This window comes from Mustela erminea, chromosome 18, assembly GCF_009829155.1.
Source record: "Mustela erminea isolate mMusErm1 chromosome 18, mMusErm1.Pri, whole genome shotgun sequence".
Taxonomy (NCBI): Eukaryota; Metazoa; Chordata; class Mammalia; order Carnivora; family Mustelidae; genus Mustela; species Mustela erminea.
The window spans coordinates 46658500-46680187 of NC_045631.1; the positions used below are offsets into that span (position 1 = coordinate 46658500).

The 21688-nt window shown below is 35.0% G+C and overlaps 1 protein-coding gene across 10 annotated transcripts in view; it reads left to right on the forward strand.

The window, feature by feature from the left end:
• Nucleotides 1-21688, forward strand: part of TANC2 (tetratricopeptide repeat, ankyrin repeat and coiled-coil containing 2) — a 365737-nt gene that overhangs the window by 130558 nt on the left and 213491 nt on the right. For 2 of the 10 annotated variants that reach the window (XM_032321499.1, XM_032321500.1), the window contains exon 1: nucleotides 13124-14986. The exons of the other annotated variants lie outside the window; for them this stretch is intronic. The gene's annotated coding sequence lies outside the window, so the exon portion shown is untranslated. Of the gene's footprint in view, nucleotides 1-13123; nucleotides 14987-21688 lie in introns of those variants that run through there. 10 annotated transcript variants of the gene reach the window in all.

Consider the following 21688-nt stretch of genomic DNA (forward strand, 5'->3'; position numbering starts at 1 on the left):
CAAGATGTTCTTGTTCATAATATCCCAAAGCCCCTCAAGCATACTTCTTAAAATATAGATAATTAGGAGTGCCAATAGTTCATTCATTCAACACTTTTAACTGTTTGCCTATTAGATACACTGTAAATTTAGTAAAAGTTAAATTTTGAGTATTCACATTTTTGGTAGGGTTATAAATCATTGCAACCTTTTTGTAGGGTAGTTTGATAGTGTGTATCAAAATTGTAATGCACAAGGGCGTCCAGGTGGCTCAGTTGGTTAAGTCTCCGACTCAACAGTTTCAGCTCGGATTGCACGTGCACTTTCAAACAAATAAGATCTTTTAAAAAATTGTAATGCACATAATCCTTGATACAGTAATTTTATCGCACAGAGTTTATTTTATAAATAAATTTGAACAAGTTTGTTATATGTATATATCTATACATATGTATAATAAAAACTAAAATCTAAATATTTATCACTAATCTATTTATGTCTCTCACACACACACACACACACACACACACACACACACACACACACGCATTCGGTGGTGGTATGGAGAAACAGTAACTCTAACCCAAAAGTGGGAGAGGGATGACAGATTCTGTTGTGTACCTTTCTGTAGTGTTTGTATTTTTTTTACCATGTGTAAAATCTGAAGTCTCTTGCAAAATGGACTCTGACTGCCATTTCTTAACTGTATAAATTTAAGCAAATTTGCTAAAAGTCTTTGTACTTCACTTTCCTTTTTTCTAAAGTAGGGATAATAGGACTTTACAAGAATTGCACGAGTTGGTACATATAAAGCTCATGAGACAGTATGTGACAAAGAATAAGTAGTCAATAAATGTTAGCCATATTTATTGTAATTCTAGAAGAGATTTGGTTGACTTGCCATCAGCTCTGTTGAGTTCTGAGCCTTTGGGAGGTGATCTTCAAGTAATTTATTTAATCACCTTAAGTAAGCCCTTTTTCTTTTCTGAGGTGTAACCTTCAAATATTGATATCCAGTGGATTATTATCTGGTCATTGGGAAATTTTATTTGGCCTGATTTGAAAAGTATTTGCTGCATAGATTAGAATGACTGTGTGGTAGTCCAATTTAGATGGTAGGTAAGTCACAATAGCCTACATGATCATTCTACAGCCTACTTACTTTGATGCTAGCTATGGCCAAAATAATATTTCCATAATATTTGGAATATATGGATAAAATATATATGAAATATATATTACATATAAATATATATATATAATATATATATGAAAATATATGGATAAAAAGGAGTCATTGACTTGTTTATGATACATTCTGGGGGAAAGATTTCAAGCTATTTTGACATTGAAAACAGCCTATGCGTAATGTTAGTCTACATATTCTGATGTATTTTAGTGAACTTAAGATACATTTTTCACATGATAGTCTTGTAATTTTTGGAAGCACTGGAATTCAAGATGTACTTTAGTGAATTTTTATTGTTAGAAAAAATATAGGGTTCCTGTGAAGATTGAATAAGATTTCTTAAACTTAAAACCTAATACATAATAAACATTAAGTGTTACTTTTCTTTTCATTTATTATCTTGGATAAAATGGAAACATAATCTTGAGAAAATTATTGAAAAGCCAACTTGAAAATATAAAGAGCATAATGATATTGTGTCTTTATAGTTGGATTTATTGCAGTGTACTTGTGATTCTGTAGCATGAGTAAATATCTTGCAATTTTAGGAAAAATGTTAGAATTCAAGATCTAGTGAATGTTATTAGATTAAAAATATAGTGTGTGTGTGTGTGTTTATATTTATTATATATATGGTAGTCTAAGCTCCATCATTGCTGATGTTAAATATTTATTTATTATTTATTTTTTAAAAGATTTTATTTATTTGACAGAGAGGGACACAGCAGGAGAGGGAACACAAGCAGGAGGAGTGGGACAAGGAGAAGCAGGCTTCCCGCCAAGCAGGGAGCTCGATATGGGGCTCGATCCCAGGACCCCGGGATCATGACCTGAGCCGAAGGCAGACGCTTAACGATTGAGCCACCCAGGCGCCCCTGATGTTAAATATTTCTATTTTAATTTCCATATGGATAAAGTATCTTACCAAATATCTCACTGTGGTCCCTAGAACCACTCACATTAGAAATACTGGGAATACTTCTTTGGAAAAAGCAGATCCCTGAGTATCCAGATTTACCTAATCAACCTCACTTCAGAGATTCTGTCTCATTAAATCTGGAGCCCCAGAATCTGTTTTTTTAAAGTTAAATGAGAAAATGTATATGAAGAATTTTAAGCTCTTTGGAATGATAGTACTAATTAAACTAGGTCTGGACCTCATTACTGTTTCTAATTCAGATTCTCTAGTTTTATGGGTTAAAGATTATGCTGTTGTCCAAGTTTTACTCAGTGGCAGGAGTAGAGAAAAGGGGACTCTTCCACTGCTGTCCCTGTAGTCTTCCAGACCAGAAGTATAGAATGTTAAGGGGTTGTTACTTAATTCAATTTAGGTAATTTCAGTTCATCAGTCAGTATTGTTAAAACCAGAGCTGGACAGCATGTAGTATTCAGGAACTATTGCAAAGGAGAAAAGAGACCTTCGTGCAGAACTGGGCTCAAGTCTAAATTCAGTAAAGAAAGCTAAGGATTTATAGCCAAGGAGCTAGGTGAGGAGGGCAGCAAAGTGGATGGAAAATTACAAAGAGGGAGACATGACTCTTGCTGGATTGGCTAGAGTGATCTGAAGAGGGTGGTAGGATTCTCTCTAGTAGCCGGATCCCTGAGGCTACTGAACTAGACTGCAGACTTGAGGATAAGGCTCAAGGAGGAGGCACAGTAGAAAGCAGCTCAGAGGAGCCTGACAAAGTTTAGTCAAGGACAGAGTGGTTGTCAGTATATATATTTTGAGCAACTAAAAGTCAACATGTATTACCAAATAAAGAATCCTTTTGCGATGTTTACACATGCTGGATTTGCAACATAATTCTCTTTTTTAGATTTTGTAAGAATCGAGCCTAAGAATTTGTATGTAAGAAAATAACTCTCTTCTACTAATTTTTCATAATTGAATGGAAGTCACTCAGAGTGGAACTATTGTTCATAGTATTGTAGTATTTATTTATAGTAAGATTATTTATTGCAGCTGTAGTATCATTGTATATATTTCATTGAAATATGAGAGTCCTGTCTTCCTGCCCCTATTCAACCATTACTAGGGAAAGTTTGCAAAAATGCCACAATGTTCCTTAATGGAGAGGGGACCAAAATAATAAATTGCTTACATTTTTCTTATGAACTGGTTTTGTTTCTGTCAGGTTAAAGTGGAGACTTTATCACACAGAAAACCTTACACCTTTTTATAAAAAAGCAAATGAGAGGTGACTGGGTGGCTCAGTTAGTTAAGCACCTGGCTCTTGGTTTCAGTGTGGGTTGTGCTCACTGTCATGGGATCGAGCCCTGCTGGCTTTGTGCTCAGCTTGGAGTCTGTTTGACCCTCTCCTCTGCTCCGTCCCCTGTTCCTGTTCTCTCCATCTATCTTTAGAGTAAATAAATGAAATCCTTTAAAAAAAAAAAAAGGAAAAGCAAATGAATTTGATGCTTAGAAACGCAGCATATTCAAATGTTTGGCTTCAAATAACAAAATACATGGGCAGTGGTGTTTTTGTAGGATTGAAACAAGTGTGAAGAGCCCATAGGTCCACTTTTAAAGCCTCCTCATGCATTCCTCAAGTTTAAGAACCGCAAGTATAATGGAAACAAATGGGCTTTGCTCTTAAAGTAAGCTGAATCCCAGCTTTGCCTCTTTCTGGCTGTGTTATACAAAGTATGTTAGTTAATTTATGCTTGCTTTGGTTTTCTCCAATACAAAAATGGGATAATTTACCTCCACCCAGATGCTGTTAAAATGAAGTGAGATACCTATACACACAGCCTGGCACATAGACATTGAGTAATTGATACTTTTCTTCTAATTTTCTGCACCTTCTCCAACACACATTTACACATGAAAAAAAGAAAAAGAAAAAAGAGGGAGGTCAAATTTAAGACTCCAGTACTATGGGAAAATCTTTACCTATGTAAAATGCTTATGGACAGTGTCTCTCAGTGTGTGGCCCCTAGAGCACTTGCATTAGAAATACTGGGAGTACTTGGAAAAATTCAAATTCCTGAGTATCCAAATTTACCTAATCAATCTCACTTCACAGATTCTGTCTCTAATTGTGTTATTTACTTATATGCTCAATTTAACTTTTCTTGATGACTTGGAGTTGTTACTATGAAGATGAAAAACTGAACTAGACTCTGGTATGTCTTTTACTGACCTACTAGTGATGTAGCAGTTTGCTTCTACCCCATGTGCCCAAATCATTATAGTTTGTCTGTTCTCTCCTTTAAGCATAGACTCTTCGGTCAGTTTTCACAACTCTATTTTTACCTATTACAGTTCTTCATCTCCTTCTAGTTTGAACTTAATGAACTTAGAAATCACATCACTAAACCTGCTGACGTGGTATATGGCATTCTTTTACTTCGTCACTGAAGGCATGGGAGGGTAGGTACTTTATATTGGTAAAAGCCTAGGCTACAATATCCATATGTTAACTCAAGGAAATCTGAGAAACACAGATTTTTGGCTTTCTAGCCATATTAGTGTGGAAACACGAGTTGGAAGAGGTTGAATAAACCACCTTATAGTGTTTGCCACCGAAGTCCTCACATTCACATTGCTTTTTTTTTTTTTTTAAAGATTTTATTTATTTATTTGAGAGAGAGACAGTGAGAGAGAACATGAGCGAGGAGGTCAGAGGGAGAAGCAGACTCCCCATGGAGCTGGGAGCCTGATGTGGGACTCGATCCCGGGACTCCAGGATCATGACCTGAGCCGAAGGCAGTCGTCCAACCAACTGAGCCACCCAGGCACCCTCCTCACGTTGCTTTTGAACTTAATAGTTTCATACTTTCTCCTCTGTTAATGAATGACACATCCAAAAAAAAAAAAAAAGAATGACACATCTAATCAGAGTGATATTCAGGGGAAAAAATCCAACTTAGTGAGTCTCTGTAAGCTGTATGAATATATCGGTGGTGACTTAATCTATTTAAATAGAAAGTCTTTTAATATTTCTGTAGATCTCAGTGATGTGAGTGGTGTTAACTAATAACTGATAATATATTCTTTTTTATTCTTCATGTACTTCTTACTGCTCTTCTGATTAATAATTGGTCTCTTGGTGATATGAATATTTCATAGTTTAAAAGTTGATGCAATTTTTGTCTATCTAATTAGCATAAATATAGTCTTATAGATGGTTTTATCTTATAATTCAAGTAGCTTTAAACTAGCACAGTACAGATTCTTTTTAGCAATTTTATTATAATGATTTATTATTAGGATAGTGGTAATGTAAGTGCTGAAAAGAATTTCTTTAAAAGTAGCACTTTTGATATCATCCCAAAGGTAGTATTAACGTTTTTCTATGTTTACATTTGCCTTAGTTCATAAATGGCAGATATTGATATGCTGTTTTTTCTATTAAATATTTAATATTATTTTATTAAATTTTTGGAAATTCATATTTTTGATGTATTTAATTATCAGATTGTTCTAATTATTATCATTGATTTTTTTAAATTGATGTATAGCTGACACACAGTGTTACATTAGCTTCAGGTGTACAACATGGTGATTTGATGAGTCTGTACATTATGTTGCGCTCACCACAAGTGTGGCCACCATCTGTCACCATAATTGTTACTATGGTTCCATTGACTGTATTCCCTTGCTGTACCTTTTATCCCCGTGACTTACTTATTCCGTAACTGGAAGCCTGTATCTCCCGCTCTCCCTCACCTACTTTACTCACACTTTCACTGCCCCTTTACTCCTGCCCACCATCAGTTTGTTTGCTGTATTAATGGGTCTGTATCTGTTTTTCATTTGTGTATTTATTTATTTTGTGTTCCAGAGTCTACATATCAATGAAATCATATGATACTGTCTTTCTCTGACATATTTCACTTAGCATAATACTGTGGGTCTATCCATGTTGTTGCAACTGGCAAGATCTCTCTCTTTTTTTTTAATGGTCGTCTGTGATATCAATGGACACTTGAGCTGCTTCTATATCTTAGCTATTGTAAATAATGCTGCAGTAAACATAGGGGTACATATATCTTTTTGAATTAGTGTTTTCGTTTTCCTTGGGTAAATACCCACTAGTGAAATTAATGGATCATGTGATATTTCTATTTAATTATTATAGTTGAAATAAGACATGGTTTATGTCTTCAGAAAGTTTTATACACCACACATATAATTGATTTATTTTTTCTTTATTCCAGTGTGCATTTATGTGTATTTATATATGCTTGAATGCTATGATTTGAAAAGAAATGCTGAAAGTAATTTTATTAATCGTTTAACTCAAGGAGATAGAACAAGTAAATATAAAAGAAATAACCAAAATTAAAAACATAAATGAATAAAATTAAAAACAAAAAAACCTCTTGATGAGTGAAGACACAAGCAAGTTTATTGGAAAGACTAAGAAAATAGAAAAATCTTTGTCAGGAATGATCAAAGTGAAAAAGAGAGGAGAGAGGGAAGATAAATAATATATGTAACACATAGAATAAGAAGTGAAATAGTCACTGATCATGTTTTCTTATTAAAAGAGAATATAGTTAATACAACTTTATAGCAAAATAACATAAAAAAACTAGAGGAGATAGTGGTACCTAGCTGGCTCAGTCAGTAGAGCATATGACTCTTGATCTTGGGGCCCACACTGGGTACAGAGATTACTTAATCATAAATACACCCATATATACAGACATGGAAGAAAACAAACTGTAATTGACATAAAAATATGGCTAGCCTATTACCATAGAAATCAAAGATCCCTAAGAATCAGCAGGCACAGATGATTTTATAGGAACTTTTACTAAACATTTAAGTAATAGTATCTGTAATAATAGATAATGTGTATTGAGCTGTTTGTATGTCCCAGACGATAGGAAGTGCTTTACATATGGAAGCAAATTTAGTTTTCAGAGCAAAAATCCCAAGTGGAGTCAACAGCTTCTGTGTGAAAACTTTCAATGAGGGCAAACTTTCTGCTTTGTAGCATAGCTTATTCCTTTGTTGAATAGTTTTAACTGTCAATATTCTGATTTACACAGACGGAAATCTGCGCCTCTTTTGCTCCTTCCCTTTAGTCCTAGTACTGCCTGCTAAGCTGTATGACAGAAGTAAACCTCCTCTTTCCCATGGCAGTCCTTAATATACTGGGAAGCTACTATCAGATCTGCTTTTCTCTAGCTTACCTGTCCAGTGTCAAGATGGCACTACATCTGTGTTATTTTCCTCATGTTCTGTATCAAAATGAACATGAGGTTATTTTGGAATTACTTTTCCTTCTGATCCCTTATTGACTCTTAGTGTTTCTCCCTTTGTAAAGATTTTATATAAACTTTTTTATACCCATATTTTGCTGCTATCTAGTCCTGCAGCCCTCCTGGTTTTCTGTATGGTTTTGCAAAGACTGCTGTTAGTATTTTCATGTTCTTATCCTCATGTTCTTTTAGAACTCAAACGTCAATTGTGTGGGCCTAAATTTTGAGTATATGTTTTTTATAACCTGTCTTCATAGTCCTAACTTACACTTCAGTGATTCTTAACAATGTTTATTCACCCTTTTTAGTTTAAATATGTTTTCCTTGATGGAGAAGATTAAGGGAAACCAAGGTGGAATAATTGTTCTATGTCTCTTGTTTGGAGGTAGGTTGTTGTTAAACAGGGCAAACTTTGGAGTCAGTCATACTTGAGTTCAAGCCCTGATTCTGCCATGCATTAGCTCTGTGACTTAGTCAAGTCACGTATCTACTCTGAGCAAGTTTGCTTATCTGTATTATTATTTTCGTTTTTATTATTTCTGCCTCACAGGGTACTGTATGGATTGAGTAAGATATTATGTATGTCAAGAACATAGAGTTTAACTCATAGCAGCTGATTCATAAATGAAAGCTTATAACAGAGTCATTTTTTTTTGTTCTCTCTCTCATGCACTGGACCTGGCCTTCCCTTGTCCATTTTTTTATTCTAAGAATATCCCAACAATCCTTAATGCTGTCTTAGAAACACAGCGCTTCTCAGCTTAGGCTCTGTTCTTTCTTGACAATATAATTAGAGAGTTTAACACTGTTCATTTTTTATTATCTCATTCTCTCTTTGTATATTTCTTTTTTTGGACACAGATCTGTCTTTATCAGAAAATTTCTGGTATGGCCATATTTATTTCTTTGTATTTTTTCATATATTAGTGATTGTATAAATTACTTATTAATTTTTAGCCTGTATTCTCAAGCTATATTCCTTCTTAGAATTACTGACCATTGGCTCATAGCTTCTTTTCTCTGCATTTTTTTTTTAAAGAAATCTGTTTGCCTAAAATATGAAGTGTAGATTTGACTTTATCCAGGATTTCTATTAGAGTGGTGGCCCCCTAAAGGGACACCTAGGATTTGAGGTGGAGAAGGCAATTTAGTAAGATGCAGTCTGATAGCAATCACTAAGTGGAGACCTAAATAGACCCTAAATATTAGGGTGATCAGCAATAAGTAATTGTTGTCACAGGAGCAGGGGAATTCCCTTCCCTTTTAATCCAAGGGAAGGGAATATAGGAGCAGATGACGGGCAGAGTTCTAGGAGAGTAGGTGGTCAACATTGAGAAAGATGTTTAACAAGGAGAACACATCATAAAAAAATGTTCTTGGCAGATCTTTATGGGATAAAGTTATAGCTATATCTATAATATGGCAGAATTAAGGCTCAGAACTCTAGGCCTAAAAGAACTGATAATGCCAAACTGGTCAAGAGCCAGGCTCTCTTGGACAAAAAACCAGTTTGAAATTCCGTACTCATTAATTTGTAAGCTGTATATCTGAACAGATTAACTCTTTTTGAGCTTCTATTTCCTCATATGTATGGTAAGAATAATAATACCGTAGGGCTGAAAGGAACACAGAAATGTTTGTAGAGTTTCTCTATGTGCCTAGCACTTACTGTTATAAAATGTAAGTATAATTCGATAGTTACTTTTTATTTTTTAAATATTTTATTTATATACTTATTTAATTTGTTTATTGAGCACGAGTTGGGAAAGGGCAGAGGGAAAGAGAGAATCCACAGCAGACTCCCTGCTCAGTGTGGAGCTCAAGGGGGTGCTTGATCCCAGGACCCAGAGATCATAACCTGAGCTAAAATCAAGAGTTGGGCACTGAACTGACTGAGCCACCCAGGTACCCAGTTATTTACTTTTAAAATATCATTATTGTTACCACAATTAAGCTCTGTAATATTCAGTATCATATCCTGGATATAATCCTCAGTATTTAAAAAAGCCTCAAGGAAAATACACGTTAACTAGTCATAAAATAACATGGGCCAGCTTACTTTGCTTTGGATGAAATTATATCATCTTACTGTGATCAATTCACATTTATTTGAAACTGTAGTAAATAGTTATTATATCTTGTTTAAATTAATAAATAAAATTTTTGATACATAAAATATTTCAAAATGCTAAGTATGTATAAATGGAAAAAATAATAAAAGGAATCCTAACAGAAGAGTTGGCAGTCACTTTATTAATAATCTCTGATATCATTTTTTTGCAGCTGTATGGTGGTTCTAAGAGTTGGGTATCACTTTCATTTATTTTTAAGATTTTATCTTTAAGTAATCTCTATACCCAACATGGGGCTCAAACTTAAAACCCCGAGATCAAGAGTTGCACACTGTACCAACTGAGCCAGGCGCCCCGGATATCACTTTTAAACGTGGCAAATACCATGGAGGTTACAGGAAAAAAAACCCTTCATTGTTCATGCCTTCTGTGATCTTCCCCAGAAAACTCACCACTGTTTTATGCCACAGTTCCTAGAAAGTCTGTGTTTATGCTTAACTGACCTTATCTCCTTACTTGCTTATCTGCCTACCCACTGTGGAATGTAAGCAATTCAAAAAGGGTCAGACGTTGAAAGTAAAGACTAGTATTGGTCATCAAGAATACTTCTTAGTCACAAAGCATTGTGAGAGAGGCAAATGAGTCAAATATCCATGATTCAAAAGAAATTCTCTTAGTGATTCTCCCAACAAGAAATAATTATAGTATGGGATAATAGAAAGCTTAGCACAGAATACATATTATTGCCGTTATAATAACAGAACTTATTATAATGTTCAACCATGTTTTTTTTTCTCATTGTAGAAAATTATATGCCCAAATTGACGTATCAGCCCGCAGAAGTAATAAACCTGTGGTGTGACACAATGCTCCCTCTCTGATGAACATTTTAAACACCAGAGGGCAGAATGTTCCAGAGGACATTTTCTTTATTCTAAATACATCATCTTATTGTCATTTATACTTTCGTGTCACTGGCTACATTAAAAATAAGAGATATGACCATTTTGGAATTGTGTGTATTTGAGTGGTCTGTTTTGTTTAGACAACGTAATGAACAGTTTTCTGATATATAGTGGAGTTTATTAAACATCTGTGTTTTCCCTACTTTCTGGTTAAAGTCAATATTTCTGGCTTCTAGAGTGATTACATTTTTAAAAAGATTATATATACATCTGTATCATTTAGTGAATTTCATAAATTCAGATTCACTTAATAAATTAAGTGAGAGGAAGGAGATTTGATGTGAATATCTTGTAGCTCAATACGCTCTTTTGCATTCTATTAATCAGTAAAAAAAATTCTGAAAGAGCCACCTGCCATCAAATGATCTTTTTCAAATGTTGAGATTATAATTTAGAAGTAACATCACACATTTGTGGAATTTTATTCAGGGGTTAGGTAAGAGAGTCTACATCTCAAATGAAAGCTATATACAATGAAAATTACCCTCAGAGGTCCTGTAACTGTCATTCATGGCATTCGTTAAACACCGCTTTTCTTTCTTTCTTTTTTTTTTTTTTTAAGATTTTATTTATTTATTTGAGAGAGAAAGAGAGAGTGAGAGAGAGCATGAGAGGGGAGAAATTCAGAGGGAGAAGCAGGCTCCCTGAGGAGCTGGAAGCCCGATGCAGGACTTGATCCTGGGACTCAGGATCATGACCTGAGCCAAAGGCAGACAGTCAACTGACTGAGCCAACCAGGTGCCCTAAACACTGCTTTTCATTATGTCCAACCTTCCAGTTTATCTTACTCTTTTACTGACCACCAGATGAATAGTTATCTTATATGTAGAGGCTACATTATATGGTGTTTAGGTATTTTATGGTATTTCTTTCTCTTCTCTTAGTCACCATTGTACTGTTGCAAATTGACATTCTAATCTGGAGCAGTAGCCATTCCTAAGAAAGGAAAAACCCAACATTAGAAATCTGGCCAAAGCTTGAAGGGGTGCCTGGGTAGCTCAGTTGGTTAAGCATCCAACTCTTGATCTCATTTCAGGGTCATGAGTTCAAGCCCTGTATTGGGCTCCATGCTGGGCATGGAACCTACTTTAAAAAAAGAAAGAAAGAAAGAAAGAGAGAGAGAGAGAGAGAGGGAGGGAGGGAGGGAGGGAGAGAGGGAGGGAGGGAGGGAGGAAGGAAGGAAGGAAGGAAGGAATCTGACCAAAGCTTGAATTGCTATAACTAGTAGGATGGATACTTTCTGACTTCTGGGGGGGGGGGGGGATGATTTCATATATTCACCTCTTCACAAGTATTTAGACACTGCAGAGTTCAGCACTGATGATTACTCCTTAGAGGAAGCTTATAAAGGGGGAAGATTGAAAAAAGAATAAAAATAATATAAAACTCTGTGTAAGTTTTAGAATGATTTACCTAAATTAAGCATAAGGGAGTTAAAAATTAGTAGCCAAGGAAATAGTTTAGCACCTTAAATCTCTCTCTACTCTTACCCTAATTAAACCCATTTTTACAAAAAACCCCACAAAAACCTAGTGTTTTGTCTTTTAAAGTACCTCAACCATGCCCATTTCCCAGTCAGCTCCTATAGAGCATAAACAAAGTTAAAATGAATGTCAGTAGAAAGTAATTATTTGTCAAAGTTAGTATTTTTTTTATAAAATTATTCTAGAATCCTTCTGATACATGGATCAGCTCAACTTGATTTGGGATAGACATGGACTTGCCCTCTTTTTCCTAAAGGTATTGAGTTCTTGGTATTCTAAAAGTAACAACTAAAGAGAATTTCCCACAAAAATAACCAGTGTGACAAGAAAATATTTGATTTTAAAGCTTCACTAGAGAGAAGAGGTTAGATTATCAAGGAGAGAGAATTTGAGGTATGTTTGTGGAATTTTTAAATCTAACATAAATGCCTGTTTTTAGGTTTACCCTGTAGTGTTCTAGTTAGTAGAGTTGAGAAGTATTGAAAGTAATTTGAAGCAAGTTTCTTACTTTGCACGTTGTTTAGTATTATCATTCTATCAAAATTGCTTATTCTCTATCTCCAAGTTATAATTTTCTAAAGACATGAATAAGTCATATTGGGGTAATGGGGTTACTTTTACATTATTATCTTAAATAATCCTTTAGCATTAGTCCACAACATCTCTGTTTACTGTAATTTTAAAATGAAAGGGTTCATTGCAGCAAGTATGTGCAGTGTGATGAGACCATACATTCAATCAAACAAAAACTAGCCTGAAATATACTTTCTCTTATGGGCCATTTTCTGTCTGTTGAGTTCTATTGAAATCTTTTTTCCCTTTTTATCTTTACTGTTTTGCTTAATTAGGTATTTTTAAATATAATAACATAGATTTTTAGAATTTCAGGGCTTTACATTATTTTATTTTATTTCTGTAGTTGCTTTAGGAAGAAGTAGAAAATACGTTATTACTCAGACTTGACTTCTGATGAGCTTGAGTATTGGAATTAAGTGATTTACCAGGGTTTTGTCTCATAAGCAACTAAGCCATTACTGCAACCACAATCAGAAGACAAGTCAAGGATATGTCCTTTATTTTTGTTTTTTTTTTTCTTTGTTAAGATTTTATTTATTTATTTGTCAGAAAGAGAGCCTGAGCGCGGGCAGGGAGAAGCAGGCTCCCCCCCACTGAGCAAGGGTCCAGATGCCGGATTCAGTTCCAGGACCCCAAGATCATGACTTGAGCTAAAGGCAGATGCTTAACTGACTGAGCCACCCAAGTGTCCCAGGTGTGTCCTTTTTATTAAATTGCAGTCCTTTTCATTCACATTGTACTAGGGCTATTATCATTTATGGAGATTAAATATCATAAATTCATAATGAACAAATATGTAATTATACCAGAATTATTGTACTGGTAATGCTGCCTACATAAGAGAACCTTGTAATGAATGTTTTACCTAGTTGTTTTGCTTTATTTTGCATTTTAACATTTCATTAAATACACTGTGCTAGGAAGGAAGCATGTATCCATATGATACAGAACAATTTCATGTAGAATTGCCCTATCTAAATAGATGGATAGCACCAGCGGATCATGATCCAGAAGCCTAAGAAAACTTGGCTCAGAGCTACATCTAGAGTACTGCAGGGAGAGTACTGTAACCACTGCTCAGTTCACGCATGGACACTTTCCCCAGTTTTCTCCTTCCATGATTGTTTTTTGACACTCCTTCTGTCCCCTGGAAGGGAAGGGGCTCTTCTGGATTCCTAGATTCTCACAGGGGAAACTGTCAGGAGAAAGGTTCTCAGAAGTGTGGGGTGGAACATTAACCCTGTCCCACCATTGATTGACACAAGGAATTTCCTTGATCGTAAGTTAAGGCTATTGGCATTTTCAGGGAAGTTAGTGTCTTTTCAATCTTTCTGCTTCTAGAAGGAATATAGGAGGTAGTTTGCCGGTCTTTAAAATTAATATCTTTGCTACTGTATCAGTCAGTTGATTGTTCTCTAGTGTTGGTGTCTTTGAAGCTACCATCTGAATGAAAGACATTTAGTCAGGTTTTTAGTATCTCTAAGGGTTTAAAAATAAATTTTCTGCTCTCACATTCTAGACAGTTCTTTACTTATCACTGTCTAATTTTACCATTTAACCCAGTAAATTATGGAGATACCACAGGCACATGTTAGCTTGCTAAAGTGTTATTAATCGTTTTAGTTACCTCAGTGTGTGTGTTTTTTTTGTTAGTGTCTACTTAGTTTACTGTATTTTGCAATATTTATTCACACACTTCTGATTTGGGAATTCAGAACAGAAAAATCTGAGGAGGAATTAGTAAGAGGAGTTTATAGCTTTAAGGCATGAGGAGCTTACAGCTTTTTAATATAAATTGTTCCCAGAATCCATGTCACAGCTCCTTATATGGTGCTGCTTTTTTCCCTCTCGGTTGCTATGACAACAGCAGCACTGCACCATTCATCAGCTCTGGACCTGGGCTGCATAGCTAGCCTTCCGTGTTACTCCTGAATGTTAAGAACATCCGTGAATCATTCACTATGTTAATGCTGCGCCATTAGAAACCTAAGAACCAGTTTTTCCAGCAGTTTGCTCTAACGGAAGGGTAAACTAAACTGCGCCACAGAGAAAAATTATATAAAAACATTTCTCTCTTTTCCTAAGGGACTCATACAATCTATATTTGCTGCAGTAGTCTGAAAGGATAAGCTGCTGTCAGGCAATCTCACGAAAAGAGCTCGTCTGTGTAATCTTTCTTGAAATCATTAGCTGTTCAAAACAAATATCACATTGCATCTCTGGATATAAAAAGAAGCAGGTGATGTTGTTAGGGGTTCTAAGCTCCTGTGGGAGCATCCCTAGTGCTTTGGGACCACAATCAACATCTGCTGTAAGAAGTATCACCTGTAACGCACAGTAAGTTCTGGGCAGTGTGAAGAGCTGGCTGGAGAAGATTAAAGTGTGGATCATTACTGACGTGTCAGATCTGATAACAACGTGACCAGTGAGTAAGAAGAAGCCTTTCAGGTTTTCAGGATGAAAGACTATATAGTATTGACTAATGAGGAAGAAAAACTAAAGCCTGTGAGTATGATGAGTAGAGTATTTGTGTGTTACATGGATTTTTGAGATCTAAGGCCTACTTTGAGCTTTGTAAAAAACGAAACGCAAGCTAAGAGAATTTGACACTTAGTTTTTTAGGGAAGCCATTAAGAAATGTCATTAGGCACATTTATTTAATTTTTAGTTGTGTGTTCTTTTACTGTGTGTGTGTGTGTACGAATCTTTTAAAGTAGTTTTATATTTTAAAAAACAATTCATTGTGAAGAAAGATAGTAATATTTTAATGTAAAAGTGACAGGTTGCTTTTTTGGTTAGGTTATGATTCTAGAATAGATTTCTACTTCTTAATGCAATATCCTTATGAGTAAAATACATTAAAAAAGAAAGTAATGGTATGGGAACCTAAAATTGTTTAAGCCTGCTTTCTTAATACATCAGATCTTTCTCATCTCATCAACGAAGTGCTTACAAATGGATGTTCTTGCAGTTTAAGGATTTTTTTTTTTTGAAAACTTGACATTATTGGCTAGTTTGATTTATATTGTCTGTTTTCCCAGTTGAGAAAGGTAAATTATTTACCATTCTTGTATTTTTAGGCCATTTAGTAATTATAAATTTAAGGCAAATTGAATTTATAGATTGGATATTCTCACAAGATTTGGTCTCTTTCCTGGCTCTTAATTCTTTTCCCTTTTTAGTTCCTCAGCTAACCATGGTAACTTAGAAATGTGCTAAAAGTAGGAACTTTGGTTTTTCAAAATTAGAATATTCAGACTGGTGTTCAGCTACCTCACAAAAGAAAAAGGCATTTCATCTGGGTTTATACTTTCAGTTAGTTATCTTCCTGAATTATTATTCTTAAATGCATGTTATTCAGAGAAGATACATTATAGGGAAATAACTGTTCCTTTAATCTGCACGAATAGAGGGGGAAAAAAAGATTTTCTTTCTTTGTTGTTACTTCATTTTGATTTCTATTCTTTCTTCCATTTTTGAGATTTTTGCCTACAGGTCTATACATATGACTTTGCCCAATGTTTAAGAAGCCTTTAAATAGGGAGAATTAATATATTAAAGAATAATGAAAGTACTAATCACTTATATTTACTGTCATATTTGTCTTTAATAAAAGGATTTTACTTTTATTTGAAAGCCTATAATTAATAGATTAAGTAAATTGACTATTCATACTTTAACCATTGCTGTATAAGAAAATGGGAATTTTGAATTGTATGTATATTTAGTAACTGTGTACATTGTCAGTTGACACTCCTTTATGACTCCACACAAACATATATAACTAAAGGATTTTGTATTCCATTATCTCTGAAACCATAATTCTTATTAAAAATAACAAAGACTAATTTGGACTCTTTCTAATAAGAATAGTATTTTAATAACATATTTATTTATTTTTAAAGTAATCTTTATATCCTATGATATTTTTTTCTGTTTGGAGCCTTACCCAATGGGTTATTCCAGAAAAAGGTTGTATATAAGCATATTTGTTTGCTTGTAAAGTGTCTAAATTAAAATCTACCCGTGAAGCTATTTTGAGAGATTCTGCAGTAAGGTAATTTCGTGAATCTATGTATCATGTACTACGTTTTCTTAAGTGAGAGCATCTGGTTTTTTTGTTTTGTTTTTTTTTCCAGAATATAAAGATTCAAATTACAGATTTAAGTGGCAACATGCTATGAAAAATTAAGCCTCATGCTTTGGATTTGTAGTTTAACCCCTCAGTCTCAAAATCTTCAGGTTTACTTTCTGAAAACCTTTGAAGTCCTTTCAGTATTATTCATATAAAAGGTAACTGCCTAAATCATAAATTGATAGTAGGCATTGCTTTTATTTGGGAGGAAATGTGCTAGTAAAGAAATAATGTATAAAATTTATAAATATAAAAGGTATAAGTTTCTTCACTAGTTTCCATTAGCTAAAACTTAGTCATTCTAATAATAACTTCTGAATATCTAAAACTTATTAGTACCACTAAAAAGGTTTTACAAGGAAATAGGTGCTTCATTTATGTCAAGATCTACATTAAAATTTAAAATTTCACACTGGTGATAAATTATTTTAGAAGCGTGATTCCTAGTTATTTATTATTATTATTATTTTGCTCAGGGGAATCTGCATTCATAATGTTTCTGTGATAAACGTGTCTTCTTGATCACTCCAACATTATGTAGTAAAACCTTTTAAACACTGTCCTTGTTGCAGCTTAGGACATATTAACCTCTCTGAAGTCTCCCTTCTATACAGTAAATGAACTAATGCCTTTTTGCAGTGTCATTGCAGACATTGAGAAAGATACTGTAATTAAAGGATTTGGTATAAGACTGAGCACAAAGGAAACATTTTCTAAGTAATTTTCTTCTGTACTCTTCCTCTCCACCGACCTATTTCATTGGTTCTTGGGCTTTACCTTGGCAGTACCTTTAGGACAGAGGAATCTGAATGCATACCAGTAGGGGGTGGGATGTAGCCTAATGGGCTTCCTAAAGCAAATGTGGAGGCGCCCAGGTGATGCAGTCCTTTGACCGTCTGACTCTTGCTTTTAGCTTCAGTTGTGATCTGAGGTCCTGAGGTGGGGTTTTGAGATCCTCCTGCATTGGCTCTGTGCTCAGGGTGGAGTTAGCTTGGGATTCTCTCTCCCTCAGCCCCTTCCACTTGTTCTCTCTCTTTCTCTTTCTCTCTCTCTAAAAATAAATGGATAAATCTTTAAAAACAAACAAAAGCAAATGTGGAAATTTCCTGGACCTCATATTTCTTTTTCTTCTAAAAGAGTCTGCATTCTACATTTTTCATCATAGAAAATGTTTTATAAAAAAATATTTGAGTAAAACTCACTCTTCAGGAAAACATGCCACATTTCTTCCTATTAACATGCATGCCCCCAACACATTACTACCTATGTCTATGAATTTCTTTTTTTTTATATTTATACATGCATTTTTTTAAGTTTTTTTTATTAATTTTTTATTTTTTATAAACATATATTTTTATCCCCAGGGGTACAGGTCTGTGAATCACCAGGTTTACACACTTCACAGCACTCACCAAAGCACATACCCTCCCCAGTGTCCATAATCCCACCCCCTTCTCCCAAAACCCCTCCCCCCAGCAACCCTCAGTTTGTTTTGTGAGATTAAGAGTCACTTATGGTTTGTCTCCCTCCCAATCCCATCTTGTTTCATTTATTCTTCTCCTACCCACTTAAGCCCCCATGTTGCATCACCACTTCCTCATATCAGGGAGATCATATGATAGTTGTCTTTCTCTGCTTGAGTTATTTCACTAAGCATGATATGCTCTAGTTCCATCCATGTTGTCGCAAATGGCAAGATTTCATTTCTTTTGATGGCTGCATAGTATTCCATTGTGTATATATACCACATCTTCTTGATCCATTCATCTGTTGATGGACATCTAGGTTCTTTCCATAGTTTGGCTATTGTGGACATTGCTGCTATAAACATTCGGGTGCATGTGCCCCTTTGGATCACTACATTTGTATCTTTAGGGTAAATACCCAATAGTGCAATTGCTGGGTCATAGGGCCGTTCTATTTTCAACATTTTGAGGAACCTCCATGCTGTTTTCCAGAGTGGCTGCATCAGCTTGCATTCCCACCAACAGTGTAGGAGGGTTCCCCTTTCTCCACATCCTCGCCAGCATCTGTCATTTCCTGACTTGTTGATTTTAGCCATTCTGACTGGTGTGAGGTGATATCTCATTGTGGTTTTGATTTGTATTTCCCTGATGCCGAGTGATATGGAGCACTTTTTCATGTGTCTGTTGGCCATCTGGATGTCTTCTTTGCAGAAATGTCTGTTCATGTCCTCTGCCCATTTCTTGATTGGATTATTTGTTCTTTGGGTGTTGAGTTTGCTAAGTTCTTTATAGATTCTGGACACTAGTCCTTTATCTGATATGTCGTTTGCAAATATCTTCTCCCATTCTTGTGTATGAATTTCTAAACGTAAAACATACTACTTAGATCTCTTGGCATGGGTATCATTTTTAGGAAATAAAGATTGTGAAATAAAAGACGTATGTATTTCTCTGAAGAAACAGATTGAGAATCAACAATCTGGGACAAAAAATGAATCTGATTAAAGCTGAAAATGCACTCAGTCAAAAGTCAATAGTGGTATGGAGCTAGGTCAAGCTGTAGTGAGATGAGAGAGGAATACCTTCAAGTCAGAAATAAAAATGATAATGAAGAAACTAATAAGCATTTTCAAAGCTGTGAGAAGTCCTACAATAAAGGAACCTATTTGCCTGTTTAATCTCACACGTCTAAAACTCAATTTGACAACAGACCCCCTTTTTTTCTTACACAACTCCAGCAAAATCATGACAGGTAAGCATTTCAAGGAGCATACTTAGGGAAATAAATGACTGAAGGGAGTTATTATGTCATTTAGAGGGAAAGAAGAATGGGTAACTGTACAAAACGAAGTTTGGCAGCAATCATTTCGGCACTGCAGAAGATTATGTAAAAGTTAAATTTTACTTAAATTCCTCCCAAAAATTGTGCTTTAATATTTTGAAGAACAGTATTTTTTTTTTTATTTTTTAAGCTGGAGGAAAGATGATCATGTAGATTAACAAGTGAAATGAGAAAGTGACTTGAGTAAGTACTTGGAGCAAGAGTGTACAGGAGACATGCAAATTGTAGACACTTCAGTTTGTCTGGAACAGGGGTTTCGTGAAGGATGATGTGGAAGAGGATAGCAGGACCAGACTGAGGAGGCCTTTGGGGCAGTGGTAGACTAAGATGGTAGCAGTGGAAAAGGTTCAAGGAAAGAAAGGTTTTGGGAAATAAGATAATTGGTGATTGATCAGTTCTAGGATCCGGGAATGTGGGATATCTGTCAAAGATGATGCCAAGACTTGAAGAGGGGACTTGATGGCCACACTAATAGGAATAGAAGGACTGAGACAACTGGTTTTAGAAAAATTGGGCACATTGAGTGAGTTCATGGTGGCTGCAGGATATTATAGTAGAAATCATGTCTGCAACATTTTAAAAAGAAGTAAAACTTTAACATCTAAATTTGTAAGTTATACGCATAGAGAGTAGTTAAAACTTGAAAAGTAGGTAAGAAAAAAAAATGTCTTGAAAATGAGAGTAGAGGGGCACCTGAGTGGCTCAGTCGGTTAAGTCTGCCTTCGGCTCAGGTCATGATCTCAGGGTCCTGAGGTCAAGCCCCACATTGGGCTCCATGCTCAATGGGCAGTCTGCTTCTTCTCTTTCTCTCCCTCTGCCCCCTATTCGTGTTCTCTCTTACTTTTTCTATCTTAAATAAATAAATAAAATCTTTAAATTAAAAAAAAAAGAAAATGAGAGGAGGACATATAAACAGAAAAAATGAGAAATGAGTATTTCATGAGCATATATCTGGCATTTTTACTTTAACTCGTGATGTTTTTTCAAAAGCAGTTTGAATTATTATGGCCCTGATCTTACAGATTAAGAAAACAAGACCTAAGGAGGTTAACCATTAAGCAATTTAAGCATAAGAGATCAGGATTCCAACTTAGGTCTTTTTCTAACTTGAGTACCTACGCTCAGGGGTCAAGAAGTAAATCTTAAGGAATATCCACTTACTGGACCAAAAGGGGAAAACCTGTGTTAAAAACTGATGAGATAAATAAGGAGCAGTCTGAAAGACCCTGGAAGGACCAAGGTAGTAAAACTATTAGGGAAGCTGAAGTTTGAGAGGGGTTTTAAAGTACATTTAATCACCATTTTCAAATTTGGAGGTCAGGAATATAAATTCATATGGGAACATGAATCTATTTCTTAAGTGATTCTGCTTTTTATTTTCTGAACTGTAGATGAAACTCTTAGCTGCAGTAATCTGCATTAGACAAATAAATAATTGCATTCTGTTTCTTGGAAGAGGAGAAGGGAGAGAGGCTGCCTAAAACAGGTGTGAGTGGAGATGGAATAAGGAAGCATCTAGCAAGAAATCCACAGCCAAATACGCTTCTTGGAGTTGTAGTTGTTTTTTGGTATCTATAATATACAGTCACAAATAGGACCCCTTAGGACTTTTGAAGATAGTTTAAAACTAAGTTTCTCTTCATTTAACATCATCCCAGTAAATTTCTCGTTTTTAACATAGTTGAAGTTATCCCTAAAGAAAGATGATTATTTTACATTAATTTCTGTGATATGATGTAGTAGTTAACATTCTGCCACTTCCTAGCTTTGTAATATTTGATATGTTCTATAACCTCTCTATTTCATTTCCTTCATCTGTGAAGTCAATATAACAGTTCCCATATAGTTTGTAAGGGTTAGATGTGTTTTTACAGGCAAAGTGCTTTGAACAGCCTTTAGTACATAGTAAGTTACTCAGTAATAATAACTGATGATGATAGTACTTATTGGCAATTCCAACACTTCATTAATCTCTTCCTGTACATTTCTTTACTTTTCCATTTTTTCCTTTGGTGATAAGGGGAACTGTTTTTACTCTCTCTTGTTAAGTTATTAAAGTGAGCAGAGAATAGTTAAAGCTCTGATCAGAAGATTTAAAGCATGCTTATTTAGAAAACATCTTTCTGTCCCTAGTGGTGGGTACTAGTGTGGCCTTTTCTCTGGAGTACTGTTAACAGAGTATTTCAATGTTCAAAGTATTTCAGGGTGAATTTATATTACTTCCAGGAAAAATTGGTTTCATACTCAGACCAAAATAATTGGTA